This window comes from Pleurodeles waltl, chromosome 7 (assembly GCF_031143425.1).
Source record: "Pleurodeles waltl isolate 20211129_DDA chromosome 7, aPleWal1.hap1.20221129, whole genome shotgun sequence".
NCBI classification, from domain to species: Eukaryota; Metazoa; Chordata; class Amphibia; order Caudata; family Salamandridae; genus Pleurodeles; species Pleurodeles waltl.
This window is the reverse complement of record NC_090446.1, coordinates 427,254,947-427,276,849: the sequence shown is the minus strand read 5'-3', so window position 1 is coordinate 427,276,849 and position 21,903 is coordinate 427,254,947. Positions and strand designations below refer to the sequence as shown.

Here is a 21,903-nt window from a genome sequence, read left to right as displayed (position 1 = left end):
GGAAAGTTCTATTGCTGAGAAACGATTGGAGCCAGGGCAGAGCTAGGCCAGACACACCGACGTTCTGAAGTCTATCCAAAAGGACCTCATGCTTGACCATGTCAAAGGCTGCGCTAAGGTCAAGGAAGATGATGGCCACTGCACCCCCTTGATCTAAACATTTTTTGGTCTCTTCAACTGCAGCTAGGAGAGACGTTTCTGTGCCATGACAAGGTCTAAACCTTGTTTGAGTAGAATAAAGAATGTCATGTTTCTCCAAAAAATCCAAAAGGTGTTTTTTACATACCTGTCTAAGATTTTACTTGGACCAGGCAAAAGCAAGATGGGCCTGTAATTCCCTGGCTCCAAACAGTCCAGATTAGGCTTTTTTAAGAGAGCTTTTACCATGGCATGCTTCCAGGATAACGGCACCATCCCCTTTGTCAATGACTGGTTTAACACAGATAACAGATTTGACCCGATCTGGTCAAAGATTTCAAGCATCGTTAAAATCATCATCATTTAATCATCAGCTTGGGTGTGACTTTGTTGCTGTTGAAAGTTGCAAGTTTGAGAGTGCTGAAGTCCTTTCCTATAGTACTGCAAGCTTTCCACACCACTCTGCGGTGTGTCCCAGGCTTCATGGGGCAAGACTTCATGCCCATCCTATCCCTGGATTCTGACTAATTTCGAGTGACAGTTTTGTGGAAATTTAGGAGAAGGGTTTGTGTGAAATAGAATGAGAGAGAACAAGCAAAACAACAAAGATACAGACAATGGGACAGAATAGCCTGGCCTTCAGAAGCAAAGACCTATCTTGACTTACTCCGCAGCAGGCCTAGCACCATTTTAGAGGTACATGCTGACTCATGGCTGACTTGGTTGCCATACTAATCTTTCAAAGCTACATGACTTGTGTGTAATTGATCTGCCACAAGTCTCACAGTTTTTTAGAGTCAAAAGCTGTGCTTGTGACTTACTTTGCACTAGTGGTCTTTTAAAGACTAAGGGCCCAATTTATATATTGGCGGTAAATATACTCCATCAAAATTGCCTCTTTTCCAATTCAGCCCTATAGCAAACATTGCAGTGTATTGCTAGGAACCGCTGTAAGGACGGCAGTTCAACCAATGCCTTTACAAATGACCACCTACTTGGCGGATAATTTATAAATTAGATGAGTCGCCTCAACACCATGGGGGTGGAGGAATTTACTTCATCCCCATGGCAGACCCACGGGCCATCCACCTAAAAGTAAATCAGACGTTAAGGTCTTAATTGTGAGTGACTGCCTCAACCCCTTAGCCAATTGGAGGCATAGGGTTAACTTGTGATTGATTGCCAAGGAGACATATCAATCTTTCAGAGAGACATGATTTATTTTTCCTTTACCCTATTGACCTCTTACAGGCACAAGTGTGGCGTTTGATGGATTCTGCCATCAGCATACATTCTTTTCAGAGGGGCCTGTCTGACTTGTGAGTGTCATTACCTCCGCCATTCCATTCTTTCAGATATGCTGATAGCTGACTTGCGATTGATTATGTTATAACCCTACTAGCCGTTTAGAAGGCATATGCCTGACTTGTTATTGACTCTTCCATATCTCTGTTGGCATTTACAGACACGGGCATGAGTGGGAACTGACCCTGCCACAGAGGCCCTTCAGAGGTTCAGGCCTGACCTGTGACTGCTCAAGCCTAATCTTTCACATACATAGAGGTAATGTGTGAGTCTTCAGCTGGAGGACTATTCGCACTTCAGAAACAAAGGCCTAATTTCTGACTGATTCTTTTCTGAATACGAAAAAGACCCCTAAACTTCCCAAAAGGAATGGGGAAATAGGCAAGTATTTACAAATAGAAAATACCCTTATTCATCAATATATAATTCAACTATTTAATCTGTTTGCACCTATACCAAAATAATTATTTAATCTTCAATAAAAATGATAATTTCTTCTAAAACTGCACATTGCATAATAATACAAAATATAGGCTGATTTTCGTTTTCTAGCGTCTCCTGTCCTTTCTCTGCACATTCATAAAGCAGCCCATTTTCTCACATTCTTGACAGCCCATTTTGATTTCAAAAACCAGTTTTGGTATATCACGTTTCTCTCATGCTGCAACGTATGTTATGTGAACACTGCATTTCGGCTGCAATGATTTATTTAGAAAGCCTTCACCTGGACTTCTATACCTGGCAGATTTTGCCGCCTGTATAAAGCCTATACCATCCAGTGTTAGGCACCAATAGTAATCCTTTAAACGCCTGTTTAACGTTCCTCTTCTACAATATTCCAATAATGTAAAATAGACGTCCTCACACATGGTTCTCAAGAACTTTTAAAGTTATGCATGATTGTTTTAAACTCTCTTCTCCGCCTTTAAATATCTTGGCACCTTATGATTCCATAAATTGGCCTTCACTCAAGCACTTCCTAGTTACATCTATGACTTCCTTCATTCATATTACTTACCATAGAATCAAAAACGTCACAGTGTACTGGGTCTGACTCTATGCTTCCAATTTTTTATTTAAAATGAAATGATTTCTTTGGTATGTACTGAAGGAATTGGCATTGAATTAAATATATATATAAGACAACGAAGAAGGAGGGTTGTTTATGTTTCTGAAAAGCATTTAATAGCCATACTAGCCTTTCAGAGGCACATGCTTGACGTGTCAATGAGTCTGTTCCAGCCCTGCCAGGCTTTTAAAGGCTCCCGGTTCTCATCTCACTTCAGGCCAGTGCACTTCTAATATCATTACTTTTGTCCTTTTAGGTTCAATTTTGTACTAGATTTGGGGCATGCCCAAGCAAGAGCAATACGTAATAGGCTAGCAGAGAACTCACCCTCTGCCATCCTTTGTAAGACAATAGAGGACAACAGGGCTAGCTGGCATCCCTTCATGACCTCATGCAATTCCTCTTGCCCATAAGAATCATCATGCAGGAGAACACTCCTTTGACTAACCCTGCTCTTTTGGTGCAATATTTATTTATTTATTTATCTATTCAGCATTTCAGGACATAATTCACCTAATTAGGACCATGCACATGGTAGTCTCCGCTTCTATTTGCAAGTTTACAAACATTTATCCACAATTATCAGTATAAGTAATGCACATTCTTGAAACACAGCAAATTGAAAGAAAAATATTATTTAGTACCCAGAGTACAGCAGGTCAAGAGTAAACATTAGACCAATCGAAATAGAGTAAAAAAAGAAATATAAATGAGAAAGGAAAGAGCCAAAGACGAGAGAGGATCTTTGGAGACAATCACTAAGTAAGTGTGAGGCGAGAGGGGGGAAATAGCTAGTTCTCTTCTTAGTGATTAAAACGAGTTAGTTTTTACAAGCACTTCCAGAATTTTAAGAATGTGACCCAGTTGCACACCCGGGGCATGTAGTACCCTGAACAGTCCATATACTGTGGAGAGGAGAGACAGGTGAGAGGAGAACAATAGCGTTAAGGAACAGAGCTTGAGACCCACTGAGGGATGCCACATTGACACCGACAAAACATACTGTATAATGTAGTAGCTATTTCTTCTCGTGGAGGGGGGAGCATTGCGACCGCTGCGAGCTGCGCAGGAAAAAATAGAATGGCAATGAAAAGATTTAATTGCCATTTTCTTTTTTCCCCCGCAGCATGCACCAGCCCAGAAACATGCGGGGCGTGTGTTTCTGCTGCCGGCAACAGACGACTGACTCTGCTTCCGGCAACAGAGAACTGGAGCAGTGCCTGGCAGAGTCGCTCTAAAGAGTGCATGTCATTTTGGCCGTCTGCGCACTTTGGAGCTCTCCACTCAGCTGTCTAAGACAGCTTGGTGGAGACCAGACACAGGCCTTTAGGGCCTGAAGGAGCGTCCAGCCAGGACGCTCCATCCAATCCAGGTGCTTCTTTCATGCTGGTTAACAACATGATAGCAGCGCCTGGTTTGGTTAGGGGAGCTCTTCTGGCATCGGAGAGCAGAAGCACACAGAGGAGGACATGCAGCCCGTGGGTAAGTGCCTTTAAAAAAAAACAAATGTGTAATGTTATGTAGTTGTATAGTGCATGTAAGTGTGTAATGCGTGTATGTGTAGTTTTTGTGTTATAGTGTAGTGTTATTTAGGCTTTAGGGCAGAGGGGTGGTTTACGTTGAGTTTTTTGAAGGAGGGTTTTGTTTTGTTTGCTAAGTGGTGGGGCACTTCACTTGCCTCACCACTTTAAAAAGGTACAAGCCGATATAATGTTACTACATATAAACAAAATCTCCTGAATACTTAGAAAGTGTGCAGATGATTCATTGTCAAATATTCCAGTAACACAATAGTGGGCAGACTATTACTATTAAGACATTTTGGGAGGTGGAATAGGTAGCCGTTTGACATATGCCAATATGCATGGAGTGTAGATTTATATTCTCCACTGTATGATGTCACTGAATTGTATACTCCTAAATGTAAGAATAATCACTTACCTGGGCACAAATAGGTAGGAATTTGCTGTGCTCTCACTCTCTGAGCTGTCAACCAAGGGTTCAGGCATGTACACGTAGCAGAAACCTATGATTAAGGAACAATAAGATATTTGCCAGTAATAATTCTGACTACCTAATAACAATGATAATATTGGTATAATATGTAATAATCCGGTCCAAACATTAACTCTGCCTACCATTCTGTGACAAGTGTGTGTCATGCTACCCATCCAACTCACAAATGTTACCTTATTTCTCATAGTATGAAAAGCACTTGAAATCAAATCAGATATCTCCAATTTATCATTCAACTTATAAGCAATCCTATCACAATACAAAACCCTGTTAATTCAATTAACCACTCAACCTAAGCAGGAATGCTCACTTGATGTCAGTGCCTGAGAATACTTAACTTTGCTGCTATTGAAGAATTGGCTAGCAATCTATGCATGTGTACCATCAATTCCGGCAATATCCATGGTATCATGTATGGAAGATTGGAAAGTAGTGTTCCCAAATGACTGCTACACTCCCATAAAATATGATATGTGTAGGAAGCTGGCTCTGTATATACTATTTCAAAGTAAGAAATAGTGTGCACAAAGTCCAAGGGCTCCCCTTAGAGGTAAGATAGTGGCAAAAATTTATAATTCTAATGCTCTATTTTGTGGTAGTGCGGTCGAGCAGTAGGCTTATCGGAGGGTAGTGTTAAGCATTTGTTGTACACACACAGGCAATCAATGAGGAACACACACTCAAAGACAAATTCCAGGCCAATAGGTTTTTATATAGAAAAATATATTTTCTTAGTTTATTTTTAGAACCACAAGTTCAAGATCTGAAGTAAATACATACAATGCAAGGTACTCCACACAGGTAAGTTAGGAACTTTGAATTAGAGCAATATCATATACAGACTTTGTTAAAATGGCAATCAGCTATTTTAAAAGTGGACACAGTGCCAAAATCAACAGTTCCTGGGGGAGGTGAGTAAAGGTTAGTTTGTGAGGTAAGTAAGACACTTACAAGTCTCAGTTCCTGGGCATAGGCAGCCCACCGTTGGGGTTTCAAGGCAACCCCAAAGTTACCACACCAGCAGCTCAGGGCCGGTCAGGTGCAGAGGTCAAAAAGGTGCCCAAAACACGTGGGTGCCTATGGAGAACAGGGGTGCTCTAGTTCCATTCTGCCAGCAGGTAAGTACCCGCATCTTCAGGGGCAGACCAGGGGGGTTTTGTAGAGCACTGGGGGACACACAAGTAGGCACACAAAAAACACCCTCAGCAGCACAGGGGCGGCTGGGTCCAGTGTGCAAAGCAGGCATCGGGTTTTAGATAGGAAACAATGGAGGGACCTGGGGGTCACAGGGGAGGCTTCTCTGGACAGCCACCACCTCGGCTAGGCAGAGGGTCGCCTGGGGGTCACTCCTGCACTGAAGTTCGGTTCTTTCTTGCCCTGGGGGCTACGGGTGCAGTGCTTGGTCCAGGCATCGGGTCCATTGTTACATGCAGTCGCGGTCAGGGGGAGCCTGTGGATTCTCTTTGCAGGTGTGGCTGTGGGGGTCCAGAGGGTCGTCTCGGGCTACTCATGGGGTCGCATTCGTTGGGGAGTCCTCCCTGTGGTGTTGGTTCTCTGGATCTCGAGCCGGGGGCGTCGGGTGCAGAGTGTGAAGTCTCACTTTTCCGGCGGGAAGAGTGAGTTCTTTGAAAGTTGCTTTTTTGTTGCAAAGATGTTGCTGTTTTTGAGCTTATCCGCTGCTCACATGGGTTTCTTGGTCCTGGGGGTCAGGGCAGTCCTCTGAGGCTTCAGAGGTTGCTGGTACCTGTTGGATGCGTCGCTGGTTGCAGGTTTTCGAGTCAGGAGACATGCCGGTAGGGCTGGGGCCAACGCAGTTGTCGTCGTCCATCGTCTCTGCAGGCTCATTTCCCAAAGGAGAGCACCCCAGTGAGATTTGTTTACTTTTCTAGTTGCACAAGCCCTCTCAAAAGCTGTGAACCACTTGGTGATATCATCACCATCTTCTTATTTTGGTACAATCCCTTTGGGGATTTTTAGCATGTCAGTATTTTCTCTGACCCTATTTATGTTGCTGACACCAGTGATGGGAGCTAAACCCATCTCTTGTCTTTCCCTCTCTATGGCTAGGAGCTGTCTCTCCAAAGCCAATCTTTTGGCCATCCTGGCTAACAGGAGGTCATCTTCATTGAGGCTGCCCTCAATGCTTCCAGAGTTACTGGTCTCCCCTGTGGAAGAACCCGTATCTCTGACTATCACTTGTGGAGTCGGGGTTTGAGGGACCCTGTTCTCCCTAACTAGGACAAGAGGGAGTGGATCATCCTCCTAGTCACTAGCTTCCCCCTCTGTAGGATTATCCTCAGAGGGGTGGTCCTTTGTAAACTCTGCCAAAAACTCCTGGAGCTTAACTTTGGTAGGGTTGGACCCAGTTTTTATATTTTTTTTTAGCTAACAGAGAGTCCTTAGCTCTGACATCCCTAGATGAAGGTAAGGGGTGAGGTTGAGTTCCACCACCATCTTATCTGTGCTAGACAGTATTTCTCTAAAAGTTGGGATAACTTTTTAAGAATCTAAAAATTACTTCTAGAAAATAAATCCAAACTTTTACAAACTTTTAAACTCTAAAAGAAATGCTAACAGGGACTTACACAAGGCCCTAGCAGGACTTTTAAAAATTTAGAAAAATAGCTCAAATTTCGAAAATCTGTTTCTAATGACAATGTTTGGAATTTAGTCATGTGATCAGGTATTGACTGAGTAGTCCAGCAAATGCAAAGTCGTAGACCCCACCGCTGATTCACCAATGTAGGAAGTTGGCTCTGTATTTACTATTTCAAAGTAAGAAATAGTGTGCACAGAGTCCAAGGGTTCCCCTTAGAGGAAGATAGTGGCAAAATTAGATAATTCTAATGCTCTATTTTGTGGTAGTGTGGTCGAGCAGTAGGCTTATCAGAGGGTAGTGTTAAGCATTTGTTGTACACACACAGGCAATCCATGAGGAACACACACACTCAAAGACAAATTCCAGGCCAATAGGTTTTTATATAGAAAAATATATTTTCTTAGTTTATTTTTAGATCCACAAGTTCAAGATCTGAAGTAAATACATACAATGCAAGGTACTCCACACAGGTAAGTTAGGAACCTTGAATTAGGGCAATATCATATACAGTCTTTGTTAAAATGGCAATAAGCTATTTTAAAAGTGGATACTGCAAAAATCAACAGTTCCTGGGGGAGGTGAGAAAATGTTAGTTTGTGAGGTAAGTAAGACACTTACAAGTCTCAGTTCCTGGGCATAGGCAGCCCACCATTGGGGGTTCAAGGCAACCCCAAAGTTACCACAGGGGCGGCACAGGGGCGGCTGGGTCCAGTGTGCAAAGCAGGCGTTGGGTTTTAGATAGGAAACAATGGAGGGACCCGGGGGTCACTCTAGCGGTGTAGGCAGGCACAGGGGAGGCTTCTCTGGACAGCCACCACCTAGGCTAGGCAGAGGGTCGGCTGGGGGTCACTCCTGCACTGAAGTTCGGTTCCTTCTGGTCCTGGGGGCTGCGGGTGCAGTGCTTGGTCCAGGCATCGGGTCCCTTGTTACAGGCAGTCGCGGTCAGGGGGAGCCTCTGGATTCTCTCTGCAGGCGTGGCTGTGGGGGTCCAGAGGGTCGTCGCAGGCTACTCACTGGGTCGCAGACGCCGGGGAGTCCTCCCTGTGGTGTTGGTTCTCTGGATCTCGAGGCGGGGGCTTCGGGTGCAGAGTGTGAAGTTTCCTGCGGGAAGAGTGAGTTCTTTGGAAGTTGCTTTTTTGTTGCAAAGATGTTGCTGTTTTTGAGCAGAGCTGCTGCTCACAGGAGTTTCTTGGTCCTGGGGGTCAGGGCAGTCCTCTGAGGCTTCAGAGGTTGCTGGTCCCTGTTGGATGCGTCGCTGGTTGCAGGTTTTCGAGTCAGGAGACATGCCGGTAGGGCTGGGGCCAACGCAGTTGTCGTCGTCCATCGTCTCTGCAGGCTTGTAGGTCAGCAGTCATTCTTCTTTGGTACAGGTTGAAGGAATCTGATTTCCTGGGTTCTGGGGTGCCCCTAAATACTGGATTTAGGGGGGTGTTTAGGTCTGGGAGGGCTGTAGCCAATGGCTACTTTCCTGGAGGGTGACTACACCCTCTTTGTGCCTCCTCCCTGTGGGGAGGGAGGCACATCCCTAATCCTATTGGGGAAATCCTCCAAAACTAAGTTGGAGGATTTCTAAAGGCAGGGGTCACCTCAGCTCAGGGCACCTTAGGGACTGTCCTGACTGGTGGGTGACTCCTCTTTGTTTTTCTCATTATCTCCTCCAGCCTTGCCACCAAAACTGGGGGCAGTGGCCGGAGGGGCGGGCATCTCCACTAGCTGGGATGCCCTGGGGCGCTGTAACAAAGGGGGTGAGCCTTTGAGGCTCACCGCCAGGTGTTACAGTTCCTGCAGGGGGGAGGTGTGAAGCACCTTCACCCAGTGCAGGCTTTGTTCCTGGCCACAAAGTGACAAAGGCACCCTCCTCATGTGGTCAGCAACTCATCTGGTTGTGGCAGGCTGGCAGAAACTGGTCAGCCCCACACTAGAAGTCGGATTGGTATTCAGGGGGCATCTCTAAGATGCCCTCTGGGTGCATTTTACAATAAATTGCACACTGGCATCAGTGTGTATTTATTGTGCTGAGAAGTTTGATACCAAACTTCCCAGATTTCAGTGTAGCCATTACAGAACTGTGGAGTTCGTGTTTGACAAACTCCCAGACCATATACTCTTATGGCTACCTTGCACTTACAATGTCTAAGGTTTTGCTTAGTCACTGTAGGGGCATAGTGCTCATGCACATATGGCCTCACCTGTGGTTTAGTGCACCCTGCCTTAGGGCTTTAAGGCTTGCTAGAGGGGTGACTTATCTATGCCACAGGCAGTGTGACGTTGGCAGGGCACTCTAAAGGGAGTGCCATGTCGACCTTTTCTTTTTCTCCCCACCAGTACACACAAGCTGTGAGGCAGTGTGTATGTGCTTAGTGAGGGGTCCCCAGGGTGGCCTAAGACATGCTGCAGCCCTTAGAGACCTTCCCTGGCATCAGGACCCTTGGTACCAGGGGTACCAATTACAAGGGACTTATCTGAGTGCCAGGGCTGTGCCAATTGTGGAAACAAAGGTACAGTTTCGGGAAAGAACATTGGTGCTGGGGCATGGTTAGCAGGGTTTGCATTTTAGGTGATATTTATCCCTACAAGAAATCTTCGCTCGGCATAACATAATTGGGATGTTTTTGTAAACATATTTTATTATTCATGATAGGCAACAATGACACACATTAACATCAATGAGTAGCATAGATCGTAAATTCTTAACTTGTATAGTAGAAGTATTAGCAGCTATTCACCCCATTACAGAACAGTAGATATAATTGGCGTTAGTGTCTTTGTTTTAACATGGCTTTTTCCATTTTCTTCAGTAGGTTCTTATTAGAGACCGTATCCCCTCCGTCAGACCGGGAGGGCCCTGATGGCCTAGGGCGCCCAATTCGCAAAGTGATGTGCAGGACACTGTGATACTTAAATGCGCCTGATACCTGGAACTATGCATATATATTGAGAGTGTAGAATGTTCAACTAACATATAACTTATCCCGTCCCTCCCCCCCTCAGCTTATGACCCGTGTTGTAGGTATATCCTGTCTGGTTGTGTTAGATCCTCCTCGGTCGTGCTAGCTGCGCGGTGTGTCCTAGATAGTTCCCCTGGTGACCTGTTCTGTTCTTGTTGAAGTGCCATGTGGTTTGCCCCCTGCGAGGGCATCAGTCCGCCAGTGTGTCAGCCGGCGTGGGGGCGTCCCTGCTCCGGTCCAAGTGCTCCCTCTGTAATGCTATGACAATCTGATCCCAAGCCTCCTTCATCTCTGGGGACCCCTGACCCCTTCTTAATTCCATGTGTGTCGCCGTCCCCTCACTTTTGGCCCGTTTCTTAAGCTCCTTTCGCCAGTCCCGGAGCTGCGGGCTCCCCCGGGGACTTCCAATTCTTCACCAGTTCCCTTTTGGCTAATATGTACGCAAGGTCTTGAAATCTATTAGCAGCCTTATTCCTGGCTGTGTGTGGGAACCAATGAAGTATGCATCTAGCGGGTGTGCGGGTAATTTCAGTCTCAGTGATGTTAGCCACTTCTGCAATCACTGTGTCCCAATAAGACTCTAGTCGGGGGCAGGACCAAAGCATGTGGAGGAAATCCGCCGCCCCCATATCACAACGGGGGCATTTCGCTTCCCTTACTCCAAAGTGATCGTGTAGTCTGAGTGGGGTGAGGTAAGCTCTGTGGAGTATGTAAAACTGTATAAGCTGGAACCTAGCGTTTCTGCGTAGCTTGAGTGTTCTCTCCAGAATACGTGCCCAGCCTACGTCCGGTATCTGCGTCTCCAAATCATGCTCCCACTTCTGCTTTAATCCTAACAGGGGAATCTCCTCCACTCTCTCAATCAACCTGTAGAGCTTAGTGACCGCTTTATGTGTGCGCCCTGTAGTCAGCAAGTAATTACTGAGGCCATGTTGAGGAGGCTCTGCAGCTCCCATTCCCCAGTGTCATCCCACGGATCGGGTGATTACGCAGTGCAGTAGGAAATGGCCCTGCGGGAGGTCATGTTACTGCTGAAAATCTGCAAACAATAAAAGACTGCCCCCTCGGTACAGCTCGACCAGCCGCCTGACCCCCACCTCAACCCAGGTGAGTAGGTCCCTTCTCACTCCCATGCCAGGTAGCCAGCGAAGCCAAGATAGCGGAACATCTGGAGAATACGGCACAGTCAATCCCGTCCTACGGAGGCATCGCCTCCAGCACCTGCGGATAACGGCGGATTCCATGGATTTCATTAGTCCTCTCCCCGTGGTATTAAAAAAGATTCTGGCCAGATCTGCCGCAGGGGGAACCATCAGGCCCTCTATGTTTTCCCCAGCGCCACCGTCTCCTATCCATCTCGCTAACCACTGCAGCTGCCCAGCAAGATAGTAAGCCTCGAAATCGGGTACCGCCAGGCCGCCCCTCGTGCAGGGTTTCTTCAATGCTGCCAGTGCCACCCTGCATCTGCTCCCCCCAGATAAACATGGTGATCGCCGTATCCAGCTCTCCAAACAAGGCATGCGGCACCCAGAGAGGCAATGCCGCAAAATAGTACAGCAGTCGGGGTAGCGCCACCATCTTGATGAGGAAGACCCGTCCTGCCACCAACAGCGGGAGCGATCCCCAAAAGCCAAAGTTCAACTTCAGAGCCCCCACCTGTAGGAAAGTACCATCTTGCCTGGCATGTTACCCCCATTTTTACTTGTATGTATGTTTGTTTTTGCCTGTGTCACTGGGATCCTGCTAACCAGGACCCCAGTGCTCATAAAGTGTGCCCTGTATGTGTTCCCTGTGTCACTGAGGCTCTGCTAACCCGAACCTCAGTGTTTATGCTCTCTCTGCTTTTAGAATTGTCACTGCAGGCTAGTGACTAATTTTACCAATTCTGATTGGCACACTGGAACACCCTTATAATCCCCAAGTATATGCTACCTAGGTACCCAGGGTATTGGGGTTCCAGGAGATCCCTATGGGCTGCAGCATTTCTTTTGCCACCCATAGCGAGCTCAGACAATTCTTACACAGGACTGCCACTGCAGCCTGAGTGAAATAACGTCCACGTTATTTCACAGCCATTTTACACTGCACTTAAGTAACTTATAAGTCACCTATATGTCTAACCCTCACTTAGTGAAGGTTAGGTGCAAAGTTACTTAGTGTGAGGGCACCCTGGCACTAGCCAAGGTGCCCCCACATTGTTCAGTGCAAATTCCCCGGACTTTGTGAGTGCGGGGACACCATTACTCACGTGAACTACATATAGGTCAATACCTATGTGCAGCTTCACAATGGTAACTCCGAACATGGCCATGTAACATGTCTAGGATTATGGAATTATCACCCCAATACCATTCTGGTATTGGGGAAACAATTCCATGCATCACCGGGGCTCCAGCATGGACCCCGGGTACTGCCAAACTAGCGCTCTGGGGTTTTCTCTGCAGCTACCACTGCTGCCAACCCTCAGACAGGTTTCTGCCCTCCTGGGTTTTGGGCATCCCAGTCCCAGGAAGGCAGAACAAAGGGTTTCCTCTGAGAGAGGGTGTTACACTCCCAACCTTTGGAAATAGGTGTTAAGGGCTGGGGAGGAGTAGCCTCTGGAAATGCTTTGAAGGGCACAGATGGTGCCCTCCTTGCATAAGCCAGTCTAACCCGGTTCAAGGAGCCCCCAGCCCCTGCTCTGGCGCGAAACTGAACAAAGGAAAGGGGATTGATCACTCCTCTGTCCATCACAACCCCAGGGGAGGTGCCCAGAGCTCCTCCAGTGTGTCCCAGACCTTTGCCATCTTGAATGCAGAGGTGTGAGGGCACAATGGAGACCTCTGAGTGGCCAGTGACAGCAGGCGACGTCAAAGACCCCTCCTGATAGGCTCTTACCTGGTTAGGTAGCTAATCTTCCTCTGAGGGCTATTTAGGGTCTCTCCTGTGGGTTTCTCTTCAGATAACGAATGCAAGAGCTCACCAGAGTTCCTCTGCATTTCCCTCTTTGACTTCTGCTAAGGATCGATCGCTGACTGCTCCAGGACACCTGCAAAACCGCAACAAAGTAGCAAGAAGACTACCAGCAACATTGTAGCACCTCATACTGCCGGCTTTCTCGACTGTTTCCTGGTGGTGCATGCTCTGAGGGCTGTCTGCCTTCACCCAGCACTGGAAGCCAAGAAGAAATCTCCTGTGGGTCGATGGAATCTTCCCCCTGCTAACACAGGCACCAAACTTCTGCATCACCGGTCCTCTGGGTCTCCTCTCATCTTGGAACACAGGAGCTGGATCCAAGTGTCCCTGACAGTCCAGTGGCCCTTTTGTCCAAATTTTGTGGAGGTAAGTCCTTGCCTTCCACGCCAGAGAGTAATCCTGTGTACTGCGTGAACTGCAGCTGGTAGGGCTTCTGTGCACTTTTGGAAGACTTCCTTCGTGCACAGTATAGCCCAGGTCCCCAGCACTCCGTCCTGCATTGCCCAACTCGCTGAGTTGGACTCCGACTTCGTGGGACCCTCTTTTGTTGTGCTGAGGTGACCGCTGTGCTCAGATCTTCTGAACGCCTGTTCAGGTGCTTCTCCGGGTGCTGCCTGCTTCTGCGTGGGCTCTCTCTGTTGCTGAGTGCCCCCTCTGTCTCCTCCTCCAAGGGGCGACCTCCTGGTCCTTCCTGGGCCCTGGCAGCACCCAAAACCTTCAACCGCAACTCTTGCAGCTAGCCAGGCTTGTTTGCGGTCTTTCTGCTTGGAAACCACTCTGCATCCTCCAGCACGCCGTGGGACATCTTCCTCTACAAACAACCAGAACACCCTTAACTCCCCTTCCGCAGGACAGTAAGTGAAACAGTTCCCCATCCAAACCTTACTAAACATATGTCAATTCTAGGTGGGCAGGCAGGTAAGATCTCACGAGCCAACTGAGGAATCAGGTCCGTGTCCCGGGACTAGTTTAAATGTTGTGCAACATGCCTTATAAAGCACGTGAGCCTCAAAGTCTGGAGACCAGGTGAAAGTTTGGGTACCAGCTACCGATTGCCCGGGCCATCCATCAGATGATGCAGTCCGCGGTTCCCGGTGTCACCGCAGGTAGTTCCAGGCTCGTTGCAGCGGAACCTGCCGACTCCGCCTCAGCGTACGATCCTTCGGTTCCACTCATTGTGCCAGTTGATCGCGGGCTGCCCCTATTCCCCAGCCGAAGGAGGCGACCGCTGCTGCGGCTTGGGTTCTCTCCGCTTGTGCCTCCTCCTGTGTGGGCACAATGGTCCTCTGCCTGTGTCCCTACGCATCTCGGCGTCCAATACGGGGTCCGGGTACTCGAGCGGCCCCCTCCCCTGTTATGTCCCCCCACTCCTCCAGCCAGTCTCTTGCTTCTTGGCGTGCGGAAGAAACACGCTCCTCCGCCATCCGCCACTCTCAGTGTAGCCAGGAACAGCATTGCATAGGAGATGTTCAGTTGCTGGAGGCGCTTTTTGATTTCGGAGTACGTTGTCCTTCGCCTCTGCACCTCTCTGGAAAAGTCAGGAAAGATATGGACCAGTGAGTTTTCCAGCCTTATTTCTCCAGTCTTTCTGGCCTGTGCCAGTATGTGGTCCCGGTCCTTGTAGTGTAGTAGGCGAGCTATCACTGGGCACGGGGCAGCCCCCGGAGGAGGGGCCCTCGCAGGGACCCTGTGCGCCCTCTCAAGGGTGAAAAATCGTGACGGGCCCTCAGGTGCAACTGCTTCAGAGATCCAACGTTCCAAGAACTCAGGGAGGTTGCGCTGACCGACTTGCTCGGGGAGGCCTATGATGCGGATATTATTTTTTCTGGACCTGTTTTCCTCATCTTCGGCACGGGCCACAAGAACTTCTGTTTGCTTCTCCAGCTTAGTAATGGGGGCCTCTGCTGCTGTCAGCCCAGGACTGAGGTCACCCAACATCTGCTCTGTCACTGTTACTCTCTCCGCTAAGTGACGTTGGTCCTCCCGGAGCAGGCCCAGATCAACCGTTAATGAGTCTATCTTTGTCTCTGGGCTCTCCCTGGTGAATGTGATGGCCTGCATGATATCACCCAGCGAGGGGCTCCCTGGTGGGTCCCCGTTCGTGCCAACCCACGGGGTCTCAGTATGGGAGTACGGAGCACAGGTGCGCTGTGCATCCGCTTCCCCCACTGCCTCCTTCTTCTTCCCAGTTTTGCCCATCATGTGTGGGGGGATCTCTATTTTGAAGAGACCACGTAGTCCTTTGCTTCCCGCCAGAACCACCCGGTGATGCTGCGCCGCTCACCTCATTGCACCTCCTCTGGGTGATGCGGCACGGGGCACTAGGCCCAGTCAGGGGTCCACCCAGGACCCAGACCTCTACCGGGCCGTAACCAGGATCCTTCAGTCTGCAAGGCCCGTTTCTCTTCGGTGGTGGGGAGAAGAGATGGCCCCACAATCCTTCTGGCCGCAGGCTGTTCCCCTTCACTCTCCTGTTATTAGATTGGGGTCCAGGGCCCTCCAGGGTCGTTTCAAATAGTCAGTGCTGTGAATATAGGCCCTCTGTGCACGTCAGGTTCAACATCTGCCTCGCCATTCAATCCAGGCCCCTCTCCCATTTACCGGGGCCCGGCGTGGCCGCCATCATGGGGTCAGGCAGCTCCCGGTCTCCTCTGCCTCTGTCCGCCTGCGGCGCTCTTCTCCGCCCAGGGGGGGCGCTTCCGCTCCAACCGCCTCAGCAGTAGTCTCCTACCTCGCCGGGCATCAACACAATTCAAGCCCACTCAGGAGGAACAAAGATCGAAGAAGCCAGTGCAGCCGCCATCTTACAGTCAGGCGGCGCGCTACCGCCTCAATCACCGGTGTGCAGCTCCAGTTTTTTCCCCGCCCGGGGCTGGGGGCCTGTTCGAGCCCCCGTCCTCCAGACCTCTTTCAGCAGGATTCTCTGCCAGTGTGTCGTGCAGCGTCATCAGGATGAGTCTGTATCGGAGATCCCGGGCCGGAGTTCCTTGAGCACCAAGCCACGCAACATAATTGGGTTGTTGTCTCCAGAATTCGGAAAATTAGATAGGGAGGCAGAGCTTTTTCAGTTGCGACAGCTAGACTCTGGAACTCCCTTCCTCGTCATCTCACTTGTTTGAAAATGCATACTCCTTTCAGGAAGGCCTTAATGACCTGGCTTTTCTTCCTCCTAAGGAGGTTAGTTTCATCTGTGCAATCAGGAACCAGCCTACAGCTGAGCAGTATAGCAGGACAAATCGTTTAGCGCCTTTACGCTTAAGGGCATTTTTTGCGCTCATGCAATTCCATATCATATCATAACATAACATATATCATATCATATCATATCACATCATATCATATCAGCAGTTGAAGGGTTTCCCAACATTGACCAAAGAAATGCATCAACTGCTGGTATATCTGCAGGAAGCTGGGTTCTGGTTGCCGTACACCACCCACCACACTTTTTGCTTGGGTTTTTGATGCACTTTTGACTGAAATGTACTGGGCTTCTGCTAACCAGGTCCCCCGTGCCAGTGTTCCTTCCCCAATATGAGACATCTGGTCACTTGATCCCCAAGTTAATTGGCCATTAGCACCTCTGTAAGTCCCTAGCAAATGGTACCACTGGTAGCTAGGGCATGGGTACTGAAGAGGGCCCCTAAGAGATTCAGCACAACTTGTGCCACTCTAAGTTACCCAACACCAAACTTATGCAGACTGCCATTGCAGGCTGCGTGACAAGGTGCTCTGAAAAGTGAAAACGCGACATGGCACACACTTGTGTGCCATGTCCCCTAAAACACTGCTTGTAATATCTGTATGTCACCCCTTGTGAGAAAGTAGCCTCTTTCTAGCCTTGTTACCCCCACTTTTGGCCTGTTTGTGAGTGTATGTCAGGGTGTTATCACTGTCTCACTGGGATCCTGCTAGTCAGGGCCCAGTGCTCATAGTGAAAACCCTATGTTTTCAGTATGTTTGTTATGTGTCACTGGGACCCTGCTAGTCAGGACCCCAGTGCTCATAAGTTTGTGACCTATAGGTATGTGTTCCCTGTGTGATGCCTAACTGTCTCACTGAGGCTCTGCTAACCAGAACCTCAGTGGTTATGCTCTCTCTTTACAAATTGTCACTAACAGGCTAGTGACCAATTTCACCAATTTACATTGGCATACTGGAACACTCTTATAATTCCCTAGTATATGGTACTGAGGTACCCAGGGTATTGGGGTTCCAGGAGATCCCTATGGGCTGCGGCATTTCTTTTGCCACCCATAGGGAGCTCTGACAATTCTTACACAGGCCTGCCACTGCAGCCTGAGTGAAATAACGTCCACGTTATTTCACAGCCATTTTACACTGCACTTAAGTAACTTATAAGTCATCTATATGTCTAACCTTTACCTGGTAAAGGTTGGGTGCTAAGTTACTTAGTGTGTGGGCACCCTGGCACTAGCCAAGGGGCTCCCACATTGTTCAGGGCCAATTCCCCGGACTTTGTGAGTGCGGGGACACCATTACACGCGTGCACTACATATAGGTCACTACCTATGTGTAGCTTCACAATGGTAACTCCGAATATGGCCATGTAACATGTCTAAGATCATGGAATTGCCCCCTCTATGCCATCCTGGCATTGTTGGCACAATCCCATGATCCCACGGGTCTCTAGCACAGACCCTGGTACTGCCAAACTGCCTTTTCAGGGGTTTCACTGCAGCTGCTGCCAACCCTTCAGACAGGTTTCTGCCCTCCTGGGGTCCAGCCAGGCTTGGCCCAGGAAGGCAGAACAAAGGACTTCCTCAGAGAGAGGGTGTTACACCCTCTCCCTTTGGAAAATGGTGTTAAGGCAGGGGAGGAGTAGCCTCCCCCAGCCTCTGGAAATGCTTTCATGGGCACACATGGTGCCCATTTCTGCATAAGCCAGTCTACACCGGTTCAGGGAGCCCTGCTCTGGCGCGAAACTGGACAAAGGAAAGGGGAGTGACCACTCCCCTGACCTGCACCTCCCCTGGGAGGTGCCCAGAGCTCCTCCAGTGTGCTCCAGACCTCTGCCATCTTGGAAACAGAGGTGCTGCTGGCACACTGGACTGCTCTGAGTGGCCAGGGCCAGCAGGTGACATTAGAGACTCCTTCTGATAGGCTCCTTCAGGTGTTGCTAGCCTATCTTCTCTCCTAAGTAGCCAAACCCTCTTTTCTGGCTATTTAGGGTCTCTGCTTTGGGGATTTCCTTAGATAACGAATGCAAGAGCTCATCAGAGTTCCTCTGCATCTCTCTCTTCACCTTCTGCCAAGGAATCGACTGCTGACCGCGCTGGAAGCCTGCAAAACTGCAACAAAGTAGCTTTCCTGGTGGTGCATGCTGTGGGGGTAGTCTGCCTCCTCTCTGCACTAGAAGCTCCGAAGAAATCTCCCGTGGGTCGATGGAATCGTCCCCCTGCAACCGCAGGCACCAAAGAACTGCATCACCGGTCCCCTGGGTCTCCTCTCAGCACAACGAGCGAGGTCCCTTGAATCCAGCAACTCTGTCCAAGTGACTCCCACAGTCCAGTGACTCTTCAGTCCAAGTTTGGTGGAGGTAAGTCCTTGCCTCCCCACGCCAGACTGCATTGCTGGGAACCGCGACTTTTGCAGCTACTCCGGCCTCTGTGCACTTCCGGCGGAAATCCTTTGTGCACAGCCAAGCCTGGGTCCACGGCACTCTAACCTGCATTGCACGACCTCCTGAGTTGTTCTCCGGCGGCGTGGGACTCCTTTGTGCAACTTCGGGTGAGCACTGTTTCACTCCTCTTCGTAGTGCCTGTTCCGGCACTTCTGCGGGTGCTGCCTGCTTCTGAGAGGGCTCCTTGTCTTGCTGGGCGTCCCCTATGTCCCCTGACGCAATTGGCAACATCCTGGTCCCTCCTGGGCCACAGCAGCATCAAAAAACCCTAACTGCACGACTTGCAGCTAGCAAGGCTTGTTTGCAGTCTTTCTTCAGGAAAACACTTCTGCACGACTCTCCACAGCGTGGGACATCCATCCTCCAAAGGGGAAGTTTCTAGCCCTTGTCGTTCCTGCAGAATCCTCAGCTTCTACTGTCCAGTAGCAGCTTCTTTGCACCCACAGCTGGCATTTCCTGGGCATCTGCCCACTCTCGACTTGGTTGTGACTTTTGGACTTGGTCCCCTTGTTCCACAGGTACCCTCGTCTGGAAATCCATCGTTGTTGCATTGCTGGTTTTGGTCTTTCCTGCAGAATTCCCCTATCACGACTTCTGTGCTCTTTAGGGAACTTTAGTGCACTTTGCACTCACTTTTCAGGGTCTTGGGGTGGGCTATTTTTCTAACCCTCACTGTTTTCTTACAGTCCCAGCGACCCTCTACAAGGTCACATAGGTTTGGGGTCCATTCGTGGTTCGCATTCCACTTTTGGAGTATATGGTGTGTGTTGCCCCTATCCCTATGTGTCCCCATTGCATCCTATTGTAACTATACATTGTTTGCACTGTTTTCTAATACTATACTGAATATTTTTGGTATTGTGTACATATATCTTGTGTATATTTGCTATCCTCATACTGAGGGTACTCACTGAGATACTTTTGGCATATTGTCATAAAAATAAAGTACCTTTATTTTTAGTATATCTGTGTATTGTGTTTTCTTATGATATTGTGCATATGACACTAGTGGTACTGTAGGAGCTTCACTCGTCTCCTAGTTCAGCCTAAGCTGCTCTGCTATGCTACCATTATCTATCAGCCTAAGCTGCTAGACACCCTATACACTAATAAGGGATACCTGGGCCTGGTGCAAGGTGTAAGTACCCCTTGGTACTCACTACAAGCCAGTCCAGCCTCCTACATTGGTGGTGCAGCGGTGGGATAAGTACTTTGTAACTACTTACCACTTTTGTCATTGTACTTTTCATAAGAGAAAAATATACCAAACAAGTTCAGTGTATGTACACCTAACCAAAAAGTTTTGCATTTCTTTTCTCACTTCTTTTCTAAAGTGCTGAAAAGTACCTCTAACTTTCTAAAAAGTTCTTAAAAAGTTTTAAAAGTTTTTTTTCTGTCTTTCCAAAAGTCCTGAAAAACTTTTTTCTCACTTTTTCTATCCCTTAAACACTTTCTAAAATGTCTGGCACAGGCCAAACTGTTGATCTGTCCAAACTTGCTTATGATCACCTTAGCTGGAAAGGATCAAGGAGTCTCTGCATAGAAAGAGGTTTAAGTGTAGGGAAGAATCCCCCTAGAGAACTGTTGGTGAATATGCTTGTTGAACAGGATAAGGCCAGAGCTGGCACTTCTGTTGAAAAGTTAGCTGATGGTTCCCAATCTGATCCTGGGGCACCCCTAGCAAAAGATTTAGAAGGGAAACTTCCTAGCCTGCCCATTAGCAGACAACCTAGCATAGTTGGTATTGATGTAGAGTCACATCATACAGATAGTGTGGTCTCTCATCACAGTAAGAGTATTCCTTCTCATCATAGTAGAAGTGCTGTTTCTGTTAGCCAAGCTGTTAGCGTGCCATCTGTTAGGGACAGGTCTCCTTCTGTTCAATCTCAGCATACTTCTGTTTCAAGGAATGCCCCACCCACCCACCCTGATGACAGAGTGTTAGAAAGGGAGCTCAATAGATTGAGAGTGGAACAAACCAGACTGAAGCTCAAGAAGCAACAGCTGGATTTGGATAGACAGTCCTTAGAGGTGGAAAGAGAAAGACAGAAATTGGGTTTAGAAACCCATGGTGGCAGCAGCAGTATTCCCCATAGTCATCCTGCAAAAGAGCATGATTCTAGGAATCTGCACAAGATAGTTCCCCCTTATAAGGAGGTGGATGACATTAACAAGTGGTTTGCTGCACTTGAGAGGGCCTGTGTTGTACAGGATGTCCCTCAAAGGCAGTGGGCTGCTATCCTATGGCTATCATTTAGTGGAAAGGGTAGGGATAGACTCCTTACTGTGAAAGAAAGTGAAGCCAATGATTTCAAAGTTCTTAAGAATGCACTCCTAGATGGTTATGGCTTAACCACTGAACAGTACAGGATGAAGTTCAGAGAAACCAAAAAGGAGTCTTCACAAGACTGGGTAGACTTTGTTGACCATTCAGTGAAGGCCTTGGAGGGGTGGTTACATGGCAGTAAAGTGACTGACTATGAAAGCCTATATAACATAATCCTGAGAGCATATACTTAATAATTGTGTGTCTGATTTGTTGCACCAGTATCTAGTGGACTCAGATCTGACCTCTCCCCAAGAATTGGGAAAGAAGGCAGACAAATGGGTCAGAACAAGAGTGAACAGAAAAGTTCATACAGGTGGTGACAAGGATGGCAAGAAGAAAGATGGTGAAAAATCTCAAGATAAGCATGGGGATAAAGGTAAAACCAAAGATCCCACTTCAAATCTTAAACACTCTTCAAAGGGTGGGGATAAAACAAATTCTTCCTCTTCTTCTCAACCCACACACATTAAAAAGCCTTGGTGCTTTGTGTGTAAAAACAGAGGCCATAGGCCAGGGGATAAGTCCTGTCCAGGTAAACCCCCTGAGCCTACCACCACTAATACATCAAGCTCTATTGCCCCTAGCAGTAGTGGTACTAGTGGTGAGACTGCTGGCAACAGTCAAGTTAAGGGTGTAGTTGGGTTCACTTATGGGTCCATAATAGAAACTGGGGTAGTCAGTCCCAAGACAGTTTCTGTCACACCTGGTGGCATTGGCCTTGCCACAATGGCTGCTTGTCTCCTTACAATGGATAAGTAAAGACAGTCAGTTTTAATAAATGGTGTTGATGCCCAGGCCTACAGGGACACGTGTGCCAGTATTACTTTGGTGACTGAGAAACTAGCGTTTCCTGCACAACACCTCATTGGACGACAGTACAAAATTATTGATGTCCATAACTCC

The 21,903-nt window shown here is 48.2% G+C and overlaps 1 protein-coding gene across 4 annotated transcripts in view; it reads left to right on the top strand.

Annotated features, from left to right (window-relative positions):
* Positions 1-21,903, top strand: part of LAT (linker for activation of T cells) — a 697,198-nt gene that overhangs the window by 161,154 nt on the left and 514,141 nt on the right. Inside the window, exon 1 of one of the 4 annotated variants that reach the window (XM_069243939.1) lies at positions 3,794-3,994. The exons of the other annotated variants lie outside the window; for them this stretch is intronic. The gene's annotated coding sequence lies outside the window, so the exon portion shown is untranslated. Of the gene's footprint in view, positions 1-3,793; positions 3,995-21,903 lie in introns of those variants that run through there. 4 annotated transcript variants of the gene reach the window in all.